Raw genomic sequence first — 19,464 nt, 5'->3', positions numbered from 1 at the left:
CAAGAACCTGCACTCAGACTACAAATTTTTTAATTGTACCTTTTAAACTATTAAATTTGGTTACATAAGCCTTTTGAAGGCAAAATCTATCAAAAACTTAAATGCAATTAGCCAAACTTTTACCCAGTAGTTCTAGGAACCTATCCAAGAGAAGTATTATTATAGATACATAAAGATGTATGCACAATTCTTTCACTGAAGAACTATAATACAAAAAGCCCTAAATTTTAAAAAAGACACAATAAAAAATTAGGCAGCTATTTAAAAGAAAACTGTGTATGTTTTCAGTGAAAAACCTCTGATATATAGCTAAATGAAGGGGAAAATATCAAGCCACATAAGTATGATCCCACGTGTGTTTAAAAATATATAAACAGAGCCCTGGCCAGTTTGGCTCAGCAGTTAAGAGTGTCGGCCTGCGGACCGAAGAGTCCTGGGTTCGGTTCCCACTAAGCGCACGGACCTTGGTTGCAGTTCGTCCTGGCCCTGGTTGGGATTGTGTGGGTGGCAAACAGTCGATTTATCTCTCTCACATCGGTGTTTCTCTCTCTCTCTTCCCCCCTCTCTCCCTCCCACTCTATTTGAAGATAAATGCAAGAAAATGTCCTCGGATGAGGATAAAAAAATATGTATGTATAAACAGAGCCAGGCTGGTATGGCTCAGTGGTTTAGCATCGACCCATGCGCCAAGAGGTCGCCGGTTCAGTTCCCGGTTGGGGCACATGCCCAGGTTGTGGGCCTAATCCCTAGTGGGGGGCATGCAGGAGGCAACCAGGCAATGTTCTCTCTCGTCGATGTTTCTATCTTTCCCTCTCCCTTCCGTTCTCTCTGGAATCAATAAAGAAAAAAAAATTAAAAAAAATATATATATATAAAAACAGAAAAAAATGTTTGAAGAAAAGGATGACTACCTATTAAAATATTTATTAGTATTTATCCTATTTCTATACTACCACTAAATTCAAATTTCCTACCAGGCTAGTTCACAAAAAGACAAAAGAAAAAATGTACTTTTGAATCTTGTCTCTTTCTAACAAACTCTAAAAATACAAGTGTTTGAACAATCCTAAAATCAGAGACTTCTTGAAGGGTCCAAGCAATTCAAAAGCAAAAAGATTATTCTTGGTGGGGATCCTTGATCAAACTGCAGGGATCTCACTGAAACCTACCTTATCCCTTTAGAGTACTGAATTCATGATAAATAAAAGCTAATTTTCCAATGCCAGGGAAATGTTAAATTATAATAATAACATCCTTCTTTCATTCCCTTGGGAGGCCAAAGGGAAAACTAGGAGATATGCAGTAAACCAGTAACTGCAAAAACAGCTGCCTGATTTTGTTGTTGTTGTTGTTAATCCTCACCAGAGGATATTTTTTCCATTGATTTTTTAGAGAGTGGAAAATGGGGGAGAGGAGAGAAGCATTGACTGGTTGCCTCCTGCACACGCCTACCCTGACCAGGGCCGGGGATCGAATGTGCAACCCAGGTACATGCCCTTGACTGGAAATCAAACCCAAGATCCTCAGATGCTCAGGCCAACGCACTAACCACTAAGCAACGGCCAGCCAGGGATGCCCAGGTTTTTTTTTATGTGTTTAAGGTCTTCAAAATCCTCAGTTCTGCCCTGGCCAGTTTGGCTTAACAGTTAGAGCGTCGGCACATGAACCAAAGAGTTCCAGGTCGGTTCCCGCTAAGGGCACGTACCTAGGTTGCAGTTTGTTCCTGGCCCCAGTTGGGGTGTGTCTCTCATATCAATGCCCGCCCGCCCCCCCCCACACCCCCCCCGCTCTATCTGAAGATAAATGCAAAAAATGTCCTCGGATGAGGATTAAAAAATAGAATAAAAAAAAATCCTCAGTTCTCCATGGTAATGTATGAACACCTTAATGAAACTTTCCCAACAGTTCAACTTATCAAACTAGTATTTCTACAAAGCCTCTACAGTAGCAAACATCAGAAAGTAAACCAATTAGCTTTTCACCTCTATCCCTTCACACCCTCTGGCGGAGGTGCTAATAAGTAGTCACAAAGGCCAAATAACAAATAGCAAAAGGAAGCCTAGATATAAGTTTTTAGCAATTTTTGGTTTAACGTTCTAACAACAAAATTGTTATTCATCTTTTTTATTCCCCAATGTTTCCCCTCCAACTGAGATTAACCAGGTCTGATCTTACGTTGATCTTTTTAAAAAAGAAATTAAAAGGTGAAGGACTTCATTATGAAGTTTGATGCCACTTACGCACCTTTTCCCAAACAAGGGCAGAATCTGCTGTACTTAAAATTCAGAGTGAGATCTCATTTGGGATTCCTGGTTCAAGTAACAAGAACTTGAGTTTTTGATAACATTGAGAGATAAAACTGCACTGAATTTACCTCCACCTTACATTTCCTGATTCTACAAAGCTTGTGGAAGAAACTGTAATTCTTAAAAAATTAGAAATAGGATCTGGCGGGTGTGGCTCAGTGGTTGAGCATCAACCCATGCACCAAGAGGTCGCAAGTTCGATTCCCAGTCAGGGCACATGCCCAGGTTGTGGGCCCAATCCCCAGTGGGGGAGCATGCAGGAGGCGGCCAATCGATGTTCTCTCTCATGGATGTCTCTATCCCACTCTCCCTCTCTAAAATCAATAAAGAAAAAATATTTTTTTAAAAAGTACTTAAAAACAAAAGTTCTCCAGCATGAGGACCTCTTTGGCATAAAGGTTTAAAACCTTCATGTACAGCCCTGGCCTGTTTGGTTCAGCGGTTAGAGCGTCCGCCTGCGGTCCGGAGAGACCTGCGTTCGGTTCCCGCTAAGGGCACGTACCTCGGTTGCAGTTTGTCCCCGGCCCTGGTCGGTTGTGCGGGTGGCACCCACTCGATGTGTCCCTTTCACGTCGATGTTTCTCTCTCTCTCTCTGTTCCTCTCTCTCCCTCCCACTCTACCTGAACAGAAAATGGAAAAATGTCCTCGGGTGAGGATAAAAAAAAATAGTAATAAAAAAATTTTAAAAATAAATAAATAAATAAATAAACCTTCATGTACAAATCTTTAAGTTTTTCTTTCAGATTATCCAAGTTTGTTTGCTTTTCATTCGTAAATATGAGCTGTGCTTTAAACTTTGAAGTCAGTTTCCTCATACCCTGCATTTTAGCTTTACCACTACTGTAAGCAAAGACAAGAAAAAGCTTAACAGTGACAGAAAAAAATGTCAATTTCACTCTTGTTTTGAGTCCATACTTTTTGGTAAATTATACCTACTGGCTTATTTTCTCCTATACATTTTACCCTACATCCTAAAAGACAGGCACATGGCATAATGTAGAAACAAATGGTAACAGTAATTAATAGTGACCCTCCCAACTGATCTTTTCCTATGACCCACAATTCTCCCCACCATCTGCAAGTGACACACACAGATACCACTTACCTCCTATACCTCTTCTTGTGGCCATCAAATGTTGGAGACCTCTAGTATAGTGAGGTGTCTTTTCCAATTCATAGTCTTTCCTAACCATTACTGTGATTCACTGGTTTTTGATTTTACATTTTAGAGAATGGGAAGTATTGCTGAAAGAGTCTTAACTTTGTGTCATAAATTATTACACTCTGGCAAAAAAAAAAAAAAAAAGTGTGTGTGTATATTTTTGTTGCTGTTGTTAATCCTCACCCAAAGATATTTTTCCATTGATTTTTCTCCCAAAGATATTTTTCCATTGATTTTTTAGATAGAGTAGAAGGGAGGGAGGGAGAGAAGGAGAGAAACATCAATGTGAGAGAGACACATCGATCAGTTGCCTCCTGAATGACCCCAACTGGGGCCGGGAATCAAACCTGCAACCCAGGTACGTGCCCTGGGAATCGAACCCTCGACCCTTTAGTCCATGGGCCAACACGCTAATTGCTGAGCCAAACCAACCAGGGCTGATAAGAATATTTTTACAAAACTTTTAGTACGCCTAGAGGCTAATATACAATTTATTTGGCTAGAAATTATAATTTAAACATACATCTTCAGAATCAACATGAAGACTGGAAAACCAGTCTTAATATAAATTTCCAAGAAATGGCCCTGGTTGGTTTGGCTCAGCGGTTAAAGCGTCGGCCTGTGGTCCAGAGAGACCGGGGTTTGGTTCCCGCTAAGGGCACATACATCGGTTGCAGTTTGTCCCCGGCCCTGGTTGGTTGTGCAGGTGGCAGCCACTCGATGTGTCCCTTTCACGTCGATGTTTCTATCTCTCTCTCTTCCTCTCTCTCCCTTCCACTCTCTCTGAACAAAAAATAGAAAAATGTCCTCAGGTGAGGATTAAAAAAAAAGATAAATTTCCAAGAAATTAAGTCCTATTTTAGGTAAAGAACATGGTCCAAATACTCTTTGCACTGAGACAGTAGGCAGGCCAGGTGTTTGGGACCATTTTTATTTAAGACACCTGCACTGTACTTCTTCATAAAGTGATCAAGCAAAAGGGTACACTAATGTAAGAGAGACTTCCTGAGTCCTAAAACAGCCTAACCAATAAAGGCAGAAACCTACTTAAAATAGAGAAAAAGGACAAAGAAAAGGTGCTTTAAAACCTCTAAATAAACCACTCAGTGATGAAATTTGCTCTGGGGCAATCAACTGAAGACCACATACTTAGTCTGCACTATTCGCTCCTTTCCAAATTCAAGGAAATAGAGAGAGATCTTGGGGGAGGGAGGGCGAGGGTTACATTTGATTTTAAAAATCAATCTTTCTCTCTCTCTTTCTCTCCAGGAAGGAAATTACTTAAATAAATTTGTCTTAATGTTCTCACCAAGAAGAAAAAAAAATAACCCCTACGAAGCCCCCCAAGCAACCTGACTAAATATAAGAGGAATAAGCATTACTCTTTAAACACAGGATTTTCAATGGCTATTGTTTAGAAAATACAACATGGATTAGTATGATGTTTTTACAATATTTAAAAATTGTATTTCTAATATAACAATGTAACTAGGCTTTAGTCACAAAAGTTCCTAACTAGAACCAAATATTAAAAGACTTTCTCAAACCAACATCATCAACCACATGACCCTATATTTACAGGTTACATGAGTCAAGTTTTATCACCAGAACAAATCTAAAACTTGTTTTCACTTTAAAATACAATTAAAATCTGTGGCCAATCCAATAAAATTCAGAGGATGTAGGTTACAATGTAACATTACTAGGAATGGAAGAGTATTGGCAGGGTTTGAAGAAAAAAAATGGAGTACTACAGTTATTTTCCTTTCTTCTCACCTTGATAAAAGTTCAAAAGTGAACTAAGGCTTACTCATTTTCTAGCTTCCAAAAATTTCCTCAACAAGATAATGATAAGTGTCAACAATCAAAGAATGCTCTGCAGATTTAGCCATAGAAATTACATGCATAGGCAAGAAAAAAGAAAATCAGACAAAAGTTAACACCTGGCTTTGGTAAAGTACGAAAGTCATATACTAATGTTCAAATGAGGCTTTCAGAAAAGATGCAGGAACACTTCTAAATACATACTTCACTTCAATAGATTCATATAGGTAAAAGGACCCAAAATCCCACCCCGCTTCAAGGTTCCATCAATATTTAACTGATCACTCTTTTAACTCTCTACAGACACAAATAAATTCTTATCTTACATACACTTCAATGAGGCAAGTCATCAGAGATCAACCATAATTCAGATGTTAAGAATCTTTGTTACACCTAATGTTTCTCTCCAACTAGTGCACACTGGATAAATAAAAAATTAAACACCTCCAAACATGAGATCACTAACAAATATATTAAATATGCTAAAAGTAAAAGGAATTGCATACTTTGTTGGAGAAACCTAGTGTAAATAAATTGAAATCAGAATGCCATGACCAAAATCAGAAATATAAATCAGTTACCCCACATTCATAATACATTTTTTAAATTCCTCAAGGGATGAGCATTTTTACCTTGCCTTATTTTTAGAACTACACATCACACTGCACATATCACATGATGTGATGTAACTGTTAGCAACAAAAATGGCCCAAACCACTGAAAATATACATAGTAAGAGGACAAGAATCAATGCATCCTTAAGAATCACTACATTTCATCTTTACTTCAAAAAGTTTCTTAAATCACAATATTTTTTTAAACTGTAAAAGTGGCTACTACCCTATGTAGGAAAACAGAGAAATATTTGGTATTTTACAAAATAGGAATTTACCCAATTATTAGGAAAACTGATATGAAGAAACAGACAACCAAATATTCATTGAAACCTTTAGGATTAAAAGCAAAAAATCTCCAGATCAAAAGCGCAACAGAAACGTAATGAAATACCTAAAGTGAAATAGGTAAAGCACAATTATTACTCAAAAGTATTTACTGTTGTTAGGAGATAAGAAAAATAGTTTCATCTGACAAACCTGCAGACAATTGAAAATTTCTAAATTGGTCAGTTTGTTAGAAAAGGAACCAAGTATATCCTACAGAAAGGGGGAAGGGAAAACACACCCACTTAAGCCTTTGTAAATAGTAGTACTTTAAATGACTCCAAAAGTAGAAAAAATAGAAACTATACTATTCTGAAATATGAAAAACATATTCCCATGTACTACTTTTTCATACTTGCAAGTGCTTTAGAAACGAAGTTCAGTAACAATCCATAACTATATCATGATTATGCAAGGCAAAGATTATGTAATTTTATCTTTTTACAAATGTTCTCCAACTCTAAAACTAAAACAACTAAAACGTCTTGCTCTCTTCAGTGAAGAGGAGGTAGGTTCTTCTGGGTTACAATTTAAAAATATAAACACATCCCAAAACAAACAAAAAAACACAATGATTGCTAGCCACGTGACAAAGGAGATGGCAACACCAGGATTGTGAATGGAGGGGAGAGAGGCGAGGCAGGACTAGGGAGATTTCTCGGAACTTTGGGGACCTCGGGATTCGAGTCTCCCGATCCTTAAGGGACCAAACTCTAGCCCTACGAGTCGTACTGTTAATATTCTCAAGTACAGTTTTATTAATAGGTCACGAAAAATACCCCAGTGACCTCTAGAATAAAGGGGAAAAACGGAGGAGGAAAGAGCAATTTAAAGTGGCGCCATCATGTCACCCCTTCTCCCCTAAGGCAATCCAATAAGCAATAGTTAAGTAATGTGTTTCTCAAAAATATCACACTGGGATCCCAAAAATGGAAAACAAAAGGATTTTTATGAAAAACATCAGGGTACTGTTTATCGTATGGAAGGACATCCAAACTATATTCTGAGAATCAAAAGACCGTCAGCCGGAAAACAGGCCCCCCAAACTCACTTAAAAGCAAATAAATGCCTCTTCCTCTTCAGTTAAAAAAAAAAAAAAAACCAAAAAAAAAAAAAAAACACGTCCGCCTGAGGGAAACTAGATCTGAAAGCCTAAGTGACCTCAATTTACAGGCAACAAAAACAATAAATAAATGAAACAAATAACCATCTCACTAAACAATCAAGAGTTGTGATATACACCGTGAAACGCGCAATGTGTGTTTAAAGCAGAGAAAGGCCTTTTGCAGTCGAGAAGTTCAAAGCCAGCCAGAGTTTGTTTGGGTTTTTTAATATTTTTACGGGAATAAATCGTGCTCTTAAGGCCTCATTTTTAAATAGAACGCCAAAGGAAAAGCTGGCGAACGAGGCGGCAGCTGGTGGAAAAGGGCCCCCGCACACCCCCGCCCTTGGGGCGACTCCCAGCCCCAGACCCGCAGCGGGGAAGCCCGGAGAGGCCATTTAAAGTTCCGGGGATTTTTCCTGCCCTGCCCTGCCTTTCTAGTTACAACTAACAAAGAGAGGGAGAAATGGGAGCCATAGGGAGAGCGAGGAGAAGGAGAAAGGGCAGCGGGAGGAGGTGGAGGAAAGGAGCAGCAGCAGCAGCACCTACCACGTGATGGAGGAGCGTAGCCCGGGCGGATTCGGCCCCACAAAATGGGCGCAGTTTGCAAACAGCCCCCGGCCTGGGCGCCGAGGGCCGGCGGCGGGCGGGGGCGCGCGGCGGCAGCTCCGGCCCGGGCCCCCGCTCTCCTCCCCCCCGGCGCCCGGAGCCGCCCTGACTTTCCGGGCGGGGGGGCGAGGCAGAGGGGGAGGGGAAGGCGGCGGGGAGCGGCCGCTTTTTCTTCTCTTTAGGGCCCTTTCTCCGGCCTTCCTCGGCTCCGGCGGAGCCTGGGCACGACCGAGGACCGCAGCCCGGCCGGGAGGACGGGCGGGCGGGGGCAGAGGGTGAAGCCGCCCCCCCCCGCCCCGCACAAACAAGCGCCGCCGTCTGCAGCCCGAACCCGCACCCCGGCCGCCACTCCCGGACGTCTCTTCCTGGCCGGGGAGCGCGCTCCGGCCGCCCCCGCGCCTCCGCGGCGAGACGAGTCGGCTTCGCTACCGTGCTGGGTTCTCCCGCCGGTTCGGCGAGCGGTGGCGGCGGTGGCGGCGGCACTGGGAAAATGGCGGCCGAGCTCCTTTTCCCTCCCCCCCTTTAATCTGAAGCGGAGGGAGAATGGAGCGAGCGAGCGAGCGGGCGAGCGCCGGGGACACGGGGAGGAGGGACAGCAGCGCCTCCGCCGGCTGCGGCTGCGGCGGCGAAGGGCCGCTCCGCCCCGGCGCGCCGCCAGGGGGCGCCCGCCGCGCCGCCCCCACGGGCCGCCAGGAGGCGCGGCCGCCGCCGCCGCCGCCTCAGTCATGGCTCCTCGCCACGGCCGCTGTTTCTGCACCTCCATCTGTGGAGGCCGCGGCGCAGGGCTCATATGCTTTCAGACGTGCGGCGGCGGCGGCGGCACGCGGCACTGCGGCAGTCGGGAGCGGGCCCTTGCTCCAAGGTGAGGCTAACCTGAGGCACTGACGCGGTCACATTCCCTCCGCGCTGGGGCTGGTGGGGCCGCGCGCCGGCTATGAGGGGCAGGGCAGGCTGGCGCGGCGGAGCGAGAGGACGTGAGCAAGGAACTGTTTGCACTGTGTAGTAATGCACGTAGGCTAATGCCGACGTTGCCACACTATTCCAGGGCTAACGTGCGCCGAGTGGGTAGGACGCTCCTTGCCCAGTGAAGCGCTTCCTGCCGCCCTTTGTCCTAGCAGCCTTCCTCCGTTCACTGCAGCACGCCGGGGCACTAGCCCCAGCGCCGCGCTCCGCAGCCGCCAGGGTAAAAAATAAATAAATAAATAAATAAATAAATGAGGCGCACGTCCTCATCGCGCAGGCGCGGGCTACGGCCCGCGCCGGGCCAGCCCGGGAAGAAGCTGGAGCGAGAGGGGAAGTGATGGCCCACCAGCGCCGGGCCCGCTGGGAACTGTAGTTTTCGTTGAGAAGCACGCGTCTTGTTTTGGGTGTCATGGCTTGGCAGATCCGCCAAAACAAGTAAATGGCATTACACAATGAGTTATTTATGCTTCCTGTCGCCCCCAAAAGGAAGTTCACTGCTATGCTAAAAGTTTAACAAAGAACTCCATAGAGAAACCCAAATCTCACAACAAAAAGCAAACTTCCCACCTTCATACCGGAATTAGTTTAAAGTAGTGGCACCTTATCATTTTTCATGACCAGTCTGTCAGTACAGTATTTTATTCATTTCCCAAAATAGGATCTTAAAATAATGGAACATTTTTTTAGATTAAAAAAAATCAGTAACACAACCCTGGCCCGTTCGGCTTAGCGGTTAGAGCTGGGCGGGAGGACCAAAGACTCTTGGGGTTCGATTCCAGTCCAGGGCAGGTACCTTGGTTGCGGTTTGGTCCCTGGCCCTGGTCAGGGTCTGTGGGAGGCAACCAGTAGATGTGTCTCACTTAGATGTTTCTCTTTCTCTCTCATCCTCCCACTCTACCTGAACAAAAAATGGAAGAATGTCCTCGGGTGAGGAGAAAGAAAAAAAAAATGACTGAATAAAAAATGTTTCCGCCCTGGCCGGTTTGGCTCAGCGGTTAGAGCGTCGGCCTGCGGTCCGGAGAGACCCGCGTTCGGTTCCCGCTAAGAGCAAGTACCTCGGTTGCAGTTTGTCCCCGGCCCTGGTCGGTTGTGCGGGTGGCAGCCACTCGATGTGTTCCTTTCGCATCGATGTTTCTCTCTCTCTCTCTCTCTGTTCCTCTCTCTCCCTCCCACTCTACCTGAACAAAAAATGGGAAAATGTCCTCAGGTGAGGATAAAAAAAAAAAGAAAGAAAAATGTTTCCAACGGTTCAATCATCAAATTCAGCAGAAGAGAAGAGTATACTCTGCTACCAAAAAGGAAGATGACAAATACTCAATTCTGTTGTGTGGCTTACCAGAACCAATATCCGGTGGTATGCCTCACTTCTACTTTAAAAAATAAAAAAGTTTTAATCCTCCCACGAAGTTACACTAACTCAACAGTTCCTACAGTATCTGCACCTATATTTCCATGAGTTTCCATATGTACTCTTAAAATCACTCTCTCAATCATAGTCGTGGTTCTCAAATATCAAAAGCAGCCAGCTAAGAAAGTCACAAATTACACAAAGAATAAACTAATATATGTATACACTATTTGTATACACGTGTAAAAGAGATCCTAGTCTTGGCTTTTTAATGTATAATCCTGAGGAAGAATATTAGGTTGGTTAAAAAATGTACACAAACATATTCCATATAATAGTAATTACACCCAGTATAGCATAAGGGTGTTAAACATACAATCCCAAGACCAATAGATGGCGAACTAGAGCCCTAATCTGAGGCTTCTGAAATCTAAATGAGCAGAATGAAAAACACCAAATAAGGCAAAGCAGTTTGCAGTGTATACTTAAATATTATGTTCAAAGACACTCACCACAAAATAATCTTACTACTGCTTCAACCATTAAAATTCAACTACCAGAATTAATTAGGCACCAAATAGCCAAGGTTATGAAATTCATTTCTTCAGTGGATTAGAAAAAAAGGTAGAAATGCTCATTTCAAATCATGCATTTAGGAAAAAATAAATTCCAACTTTCCCTTTCTCTCATTGCTTAACTCAAGAGTCAGGAGTTCACAGTGTTTATGGCACTTAAAACAGTCAGCCTGTTTTATACTCGTCTCAAATCAGTTGTCATTCTGCTAAGGCACCGATTTTTACAAATAAGGACATTCAAAGGTGAGCCAGTATAGACATAAAAATCTTAGGGAGAGAAATACATTTCTTAAAAATTTCCCCAGAAATACAGTGCATGTCAAGACTGATTACAAACACACTCACATAGGACTCACTTTTCAAATCACTGTTGAAACAGACATAGTTTTGTGATTGACTCTCCAATATCCACTCTATCCTAATGGATTAATTTTAACCCATTCTCTTCGCCAGTGATTGGTTGGGCATGGGATTGGAACCTAATCCTGACCAATGAGACATGAGTAGAAGCCCACTGGAAGATCTCCAAAAGAGAATTGTGAGAAAAGCTTCTTCAATCCTAAAGAAGAAGAAACACTCCCTCTTCCTCAAACAGTGCTAAACATGACACCTCAAACCACTAGTTACCTTTACCTTACAGCAAGCGTGAAGATGCCACCAACATCTAAAGATGGCAGAGAGTTGGCAAGAACCTTGGTCTGTGATTACAATATTAAGCCTTTATATCAAACAATCCTGATATCTGCAAGACTTCTGGACTTGCAGCTACATAAGAACAAGGTAACAACCAACATTTATTTTATATAACATTTATTTTATATTTCTTTCCTGTACACAACTCTACACCCATCTATGTCTCTCTTTTTTTTTTTCTTTGTTGATTTTAGAGAGAGAGAGAGAAAGGGAAAGGGAGAGAGAGAAACATCTATGAGAGAGAACATCAATTGGCCCCCTCCTACATGCCCCCCACTGGGGATCGGGCCAACAACCTGGACATGTGCCCTGACTGGGAATTGAACCCACGACCTCTTGGTGCATGGGTTGATGCTCAACCACTGAGCCACACCAAGCCCATCCATGTCTTTTTTTTTTTTAATCCTCACCCGAGGACATTTTTTACCTTTTGATCAGATAGAGTGGGAGGAGGAGAGAGAAACATCGATGTGAAAGGGACACATCAAGTTGTTGCCACCTTTACAACCCAACCAGGGCCGGGGACAAACAGCAACCGAGGTACGTGCCCTTAGCAGGAACCGAACCCAGGTCTCTCTGAACTGCATGCCGACGCTTTAACCGCTGAGCCAAACCGGCCAGGGCCCATCCATGTCTTTATCTGTGGTCTTTCTGTCTAGAAGAGGACCATCCACTCCTCACCACCATTCCTTGTTTATTCCTCTCCCCAATCCACCTCCAACTTATTTTTCTTTCAAGATATGTTCCACTACACAACCATTATCATTTACTCACTTCACTTAACAATCATGTAGGTAACTGGTACTACATTACCCTGCTGTTGATTAAATGCTCTCTGTAATTCCTCTGAGGATGTTTTCATATATCATTTTCACCTCCTGGCACTGGTCTGAAAGCCCTTAAAGGCAGTAACTATGGATATTCCAATTTCAGATTTATTATTCTCATCTATACAATAAACATATTTCAAAAAGGCACTCTAACTTCCCCACCATATATCTTCTAACAAGCCAGGAAGAAATTCCTGAGCATAATATTTTATGACACATTCAGTACTTCACACGTCCAAACTAATCTTACAAGAATAAGGGATTATTCTGTTTTGCACTTTTTAAATAAGCAATTATTGCCCAGCCAGTGTAGCTCAGTGGACTAAGCAGCATCCCATGGACTGAGAGGTCCCAGTTCGATTCTGGGTCAGGGCACATGCCCAGGTTACGGGATCAATCCCCCAGTCGAGGCATGTGCAGGAGGCAGCCAATTAATGTTTCTCTCTCTCTCTAAAAAACAAATCAATAAAAGACATATCCTGAGGTGAAGATTAATAAATAAATAAAAATAAATGAACCTATTTTCCAAAGTTTAATAATTGAAAGGTTAAAACTAAATTAGTTTAGCCCTGGCCGGTTTGGCAGAGCGTCAGCCTGCAGTCTGGAGAGATCTGGGTTCGGTTCCCACTAAGGGCGTGTACCTCGGTTGCAGTTTGTTCCCGGCCCTGGTTGGGTCATGCGGGAGGCAGCCACTCGATGTGTCCCTTTCACATTGATGTTTTTTTCTCTCTCCCCCTTCCTCTCTCTCTCTCCTACTCTATCTGAACAAAACAATGGAAAAATGTTCTCGGGTGAGGATAAAAAAAAAATAAAAAAAAAAATAAAATAAAAAATAAAAAAAAAAATAAATTAGTTTAAGTAAAGGTCAGTACATCTTTCCTAACTCAAACTTCAAATCCTACACTAGACTCCAGCAATGTGTTCATTCATAAACTCAGATAGCACTATACATAAACTTTGAGTTCCCTAAAAACATTCGAATTCTGAGAGGATTGTTTACAATCATAACTCAAAAGCCACATAAAAAAAAGTTAAGCCCTGGCCGGTTTTGCTCAGCGGTTAGAGCGTCGGCCTGCGGTCCGGAGAGACCCGGGTTCGGTTCCCGCTAAGGGCACGTACCTTGGTTGCAGTTTGTCCCCAGCCCTGGTTGGGTCATCTGGGTGGCAACCACTCGATGTGTCACTTTCACGTGATGTTTCTCTCTCTCTCCCTCCCACTCTATCTGAACAAAATATCGAAAAATGTCCTCAGGTGAGGATAAACAAAACAAAACAAAACAAAAGTTAAAATGCATTTATTCAAAAAAATTTAGTGAGCACCTGTTAAGCTCAAGACTGTTCCAGGTATCACAGAATAAACACATCAACCTATTTAAGACAATATTAAACTTGTATCATGAAAGAAACATCTTTAAACTGAAGTTGATACATGTTCTTTTGTTAATATTTAACCAGCTAAATATTAAATAGCCAGAAAAAACTGAATCAAAGTTAAAAAATTTAAATCAAAGAAATTTAGATGTACAAGGAATATGAAAGGCCATCCAGTTCAATCCCCAAAATTTTATTAGTGAGAAAATGAGGCGAAGAGAGGACAGTTAGGAGACTGCCCAAAGCCTCAAAGCTGAAACACACACTGGGATCAGAGTGCAGTCTCCAATTCTCACTTTTCCAAATGCATCGCCTACCTTTCTGAGTTATATCCTCCAAAAAGAAACATGTTACATGGCAAATAAGTACAAACTTGATAAAGGTATTAAACCCAAACAGTACTATTTCACAGTTTCACAAATATCAAGATTTAGCAAAATATAAATAAAAGAAAACCCTCACACTGTCCTGGCCAGTTTGGCTCAGCGGTTAGAACGTTAGCCCAAGGACCAAAGGGTCGCGGGTTCAATTGCTGGGCAAGGGCATGTACCTGAGTTGCAGGCTCATCTCTGGAACTGGTTGGGGCATGTGTAGGAGGCGACTAATCAATGTTATCTCTCAAATTGATGTTTCTCTCTCCCCACCCCCTCCACTCTCTAAAAAATCAATGGAAAAATATCCTCAGGTGAGGATTAAAAAAAGAAAACCCTTGGCCTGGACAGTTTTGCTCAGTGGTTAGAATGTTGGCCTGCAGTTCAGAGAGACCCGGGTTCGGTTCCCGCTAAGGGCATGTACCTCGGTTGCAGTTAGTCCCCGGCCCTGGTTGGGTTGTGCGGGTGGCAACCATTCGATGTGTTTCTTTCACATCGATGTTTCTCTCTCTCTCTCTTCCTCTCTCTCCCTCCTGCTCCATCTGAATTAAAAATGGAAAAATGTCCTCAGGTGAGGATAAAAAAAACACAAAAAACCTCAAACTGATTACAATGACTACAAAGCTCAGAAATTAGTTTTTGTCACTAAATGGAGGTCTCAACTGATTCAAAATATAATTCTTTTTTAAAAATGTTTTTATTTTTTATTGACCTTTTAGAGAGAGATAGATACATAGATGTGAGATAGAAACATTGATCAGCTGCCTCCTGCACGCCCCTCACTGGGGATCAGCCCACAACTCAGGCATTTGCCCTGACCAGGAATCGAGCCAGGACCTCTCAGTTCATGGGATGATGCTCAATCCACTGAGCAACACGGGCCAGGCTAAAATATATATTCTTATGTACTCAGTCCACTAGCAACAAACTTTTAGTAAGATTAAAGTTTAAGTCATTTGAAAAATTTCTGTAAAAAGCAAACTATTATAAGAATGCATGACAACAAAAGCTAGGCTAATTTTGTTGTTGCTGATAATCTTCACCCAAGGATATTTTCCCACTGAGTTTTAAATAGAGCGGAAGGCAAAGAGGGAGAGAGAGAGAGAAACATCAATGTGAGAGAGACACATCAGCCAGCCACCACCCACACTCTGACCAGGGCCAGGGATCAAACCTGCAACCAGGTACATGCCCCTGACCAGCAATCGAACCCAAGACCCTTCAGTCCACAGGCCGACACTCTACCCATTGAGCAAAACCAGCCAGGGCTGAGCTAATTTATTACTACCAGACCTGCACTGTAAGAAATGTTAAAGGAAGTCCTTCAAGCTGAAGGCAAATTGCATTCACAAAGAGAATCATATACATATGTGGGTAAATATAAGAATTTTGTTCCCTAATTTCATAATTCCTTAAAACTAATTGTGTAGAAGTGGGGTTTATAATATATGTAGAAATAAAATATAGAAAAATGAAAAGAAAAAAAAAGAATGCATGATATTCCTTAGTTTCAATCCCGCCTAAATGATTTTCTTCCACGTACTAGACATACAGACTTAAGAATTTACATAAAGATACTATCTTACTATCTCGCCATAGAAGTAGTCCAATAACTCAATAAGAAGAAAAACTAAGACAGCCTCATGATTTAACGTGTTAGTTATGAGAATAACTTAAGGTTAACCCTGAAAACACTCCTAAATCTAGTAATTATTTTGGGATAATTCAAAAGATAGCACGGAAATTCAACTGAACATAACTATATCACTTAAACAAGTCAGGTTCTCTGAGGTATCAGCTATGTTAAGATCTAATATCCAAGATTGATGATTTTCTCCTCTGTAGTCCCAGATTTCAAAGTAGCTACACATCAATGACTTCAAATGCATGCAGTTTAGCCAGTACTTTATATGAATATTTTAAGTTTCTCAAGGAGTTAAACAAAGAAAAGAAAACCTACAGTGATTATGTAGACTTTATTTCTAAAGCTTTGGACCATAGTATAGAACATTTTAAAATTCTCAAATAATCAGAATTAATTTTTTAAAAAGTTATTAATTTGGCCCTGGCCAACTTGGCTCAGCAGTTAGAGCATCGGCCCAAAGACCGAAGGGTCTTGAGTTCAATTTTGAGTAAAGGGGACATACCTGGGTTATAGGTCAGGGCCGTTCAGGGGCAACCGACTGATGTCTCTCTCTCTCTTCCTCTCTTCTTTCAACTTTATTTAAAAACCAAGGGAAGAAAACCCTTGGCCTGGACAGTTTTGCTCAGTGGTTAGAGTGTTGGCCCTGGCTGGTTTGGCTCAGCAGTTAGAGCATCAGCCTGCGGTCCAGAGAGACCCAGGTTCGGTTCCCACTAGGGGCATGTACCTCGGTTGCAGTTTGTCCCCTGGCCCTGGTTGGTCGTGCAGGTGGCAGCCACTCGATGTGTCCCTTTCACATCGATGTTTCTCTCTCTCTCTTCCTCTCTCTCCCTCCCACTCTATCTGAACAAAAAATGGAAAAATGTCCTTGGGTGAGGATAAATTAAAAAGTTAATAAAAATAAATAATAAATAAATAAAAACCAAGAGAAAAATATCCTTGGGTGAAGATGAACCAAAGGAAAAAAAAAAAAGTTACTGACCAAACATAAAAGAAGTGCTTTAATATACTGATTTTGCAGATGAGGCAGTATCAAATGAAGCAGTCTGCCTAGGACCTAAACACCGTATCAGATAATAAACTTGAATGTCAGAATTTGCCCAAAATTTACCAAAAAAACTACCTGACTTCTTTTCCAAATGAAATGTAAAGGTAAACATGCAGAAGAATTTTAAGACAGCTATAAGCAGCCAAGTTGAGGAGGGCCTCATAAAGAGAGTCAGAGGTGAGCCCTGGCCGGTTTGGCTCAGCGGTTAGAGCATCAGCCTGCAGTCCAGAGAGACCCGGGTTCAGTTTCCGCTAAGGGCACATACCTCGGTTGCAGTTTGTCCCCAGCTCTGGTTGGGTCGTGCAGGAGGCAGCCACTGGATGTGTCCCTTTCACGTTGATATTCCTCTCTCTCCCTCCCACTCTATCTGAATAAAAAATGGAAAAATGTCCTCGGTGAGGATAAAAAAAAAGAAGAGTCAGAGGGGGAAAAAAACATTCAAAAAGAAAAGAAGGCAACAGGTGCATAAGGCAAAAAGCATTTTTTTTTCTGTATTGATTTTTAGAGAGAGAGGAAGGAAGAGGGAGAGAGAGAAACATTGATGAGAGAGAACACTGATTGGCCGCCTCCTGCCATGCCCCCCACTGGGAATTGGGCCCACAACCTGAGAATGTGCCCTGACCGGGAATCGAACCGGCAACCTCTTGGTGCATGGGTCAACGCTTAACCACTGAGCAACACTGGCTGGGCAAGGCAAAAAGCACTTTAAAAAATGTTTCTTAAGTCAGTTGCTGAGTCCAAAGGAAGTTGCAAGTTCTAAAATCTTGCTCTGATGGCAAAGCAAACCTAGGCATTTTGGAGCGACCACATCTGTTCCATCCAAGGGCAAGGCAAACCATTCCTGGAAAGGAACTTACAGTTTAACCCACTAATTCCTGTATTCTTGAATTGGGTTCTCAGGTACACTCTGGAGCATACAGCTATGGACTAGGGAATAACTGAAGCCATTCAATAAATAGGAGAGATCTTGCTGGGATGTCAATTTAAAGATGATAGTAAAATCAGATATACTTTTGTTAAAATAAACACAAATATATTACAGAGCAAAATGCAAAATTCTAATTTTTTCAAGATCAATAGGGAGTCTTCAGAGAAATGTCCTTTTTGTGACAAACTGCTCTGGCCAATCCCAGACCTCGAGAGTATGTTAAAGGAAAAGGTGGAGAAGCGCTGCTTTAGATCATTTATAGATAAATATGTATGCCAAAAAACCCTGAACCAAGTACCTTTATACAGATAATGAAATCTGAAAAGATTTAATGTAAAAATTGTCATGGGTATTTTATAAATGAGACCACAAGGTACTGAGAACATGATGGAATTCAGGAAATGCTAAAGTCCCTGTGTTATCTCTGTCACTCATTTACTAAGAAATCATATAAAATTTTCTTAACACCAATCTTTTTTCACTTCTGAATGACAATGACAAAAATAATGGAACACAATATTCAGTACTTTCAACTAGTTTCCAGATTAAGTCCCACAATCAAATGTAGATGCAAATGAATTAATTTAATTTCAACTAGCAGAACAAAAAAATAATAAAATTGCTAAATAAAACTGTATCCTCTGTGGTATAAAGAAGAAAAAAATTCTTCTATGTAGGAGAGGGGAAAAACTACTCACACTTCACAGAATATGGTGGCAAGATCACATTATTACCCTGATAGCAAAACCAGACAAAGATATCACGAGAAAACTACAGACCAATATGCTTTATGGATACAGATATAAAACCTCAACAAAACACCAACAAATGAATCCAGCCATATATAAAAAGGATTGTACACCTTTGGTAAGTGGTTCATAATCCTAGGAATTCAAGGTTGTTTTAATATCTGAAAGCCAATTAATGTAAGACATTATATTAACAAAGGATAAATACGACATAATCAGCCCAACCAGTGTGGCTCAGTGGACTGATCATCATCCCATGGACTGAGAGGTCCCAGTTTGATTCCCAGTCAGTGTACATGCCCAGGTTGCAGGCTCGATCCCTGGTAGGGAGTGTGCAGGAGGTAGCCAATCGATGTTTCTCTCTCACATCAATATTTCTATCTCTCTCTCCCTAAGAAAAAAATCAATAAAAACATGTTTTATTTATTTTTTTTAATCCTCACCCGAGGACATTTTTCCATTATTTTCTTCAGATAGAGTCAGAGGGAGGGAGGGAGGGAGGGAGGGAAGAAGAGAGAGAGAGAGAGAAACAGCGACGTGAAAGGCACACATCGAGTGGTTGCCACCCGCACAACCCAACCAGGGCCGGGGACAAACTGCAACCGAGGTACGTGCCCTTAGCGGGAACCGAACCTGGGTCTCTCTGGACCGCAGGCCGACGCTCTAACCGCTGAGCCAAACCGTCCAGGGCAATAAAAACATATTTAAAAAGCAAAAACAAAAACAAAAAACAAACAAAAAACTACATAATCATGTAAATATAAAAAAGCAGCCCAGCCAGTGTGGCTCACTGGTTGAGCGCCAACCCATGCACCAGGAGGTTGCTGGTTCAATTCCCAGTCAGGGCACATGCCCAGATTGTGGGCCCAATCCCCAGTGAGGGGCATACAGGAGGCAGCCAATCGATGTTCTCTCTCATCAATGTTTCTCTCTCTTCCTCTCCCTTCCTCTCTCTCTAAAATCAATAAAGAAAACAAATTTTTTAATAAAAATCAATGGGGA

The 19,464-nt window shown here is 42.0% G+C and overlaps 1 protein-coding gene across 2 annotated transcripts in view; it reads right to left on the bottom strand.

Moving 5' to 3' along the window:
- The window catches only part of KANSL1 (KAT8 regulatory NSL complex subunit 1), a 196,169-nt gene that overhangs the window by 154,704 nt on the left and 22,001 nt on the right, over positions 1–19,464 (bottom strand). Inside the window, exon 1 of one of the 2 annotated variants that reach the window (XM_036268960.1) lies at positions 7,886–7,904. The exons of the other annotated variant lie outside the window; for it this stretch is intronic. The gene's annotated coding sequence lies outside the window, so the exon portion shown is untranslated. Of the gene's footprint in view, positions 1–7,885; positions 7,905–19,464 lie in introns of those variants that run through there. 2 annotated transcript variants of the gene reach the window in all.

This window comes from Molossus molossus, unplaced genomic scaffold, assembly GCF_014108415.1.
Source record: "Molossus molossus isolate mMolMol1 unplaced genomic scaffold, mMolMol1.p scaffold_m16_p_19, whole genome shotgun sequence".
Lineage (NCBI taxonomy): Eukaryota > Metazoa > Chordata > Mammalia > Chiroptera > Molossidae > Molossus > Molossus molossus.
The sequence above is the reverse complement of the archived record's forward strand: the minus strand, read 5'-3'. Positions and strand labels throughout refer to the sequence as shown.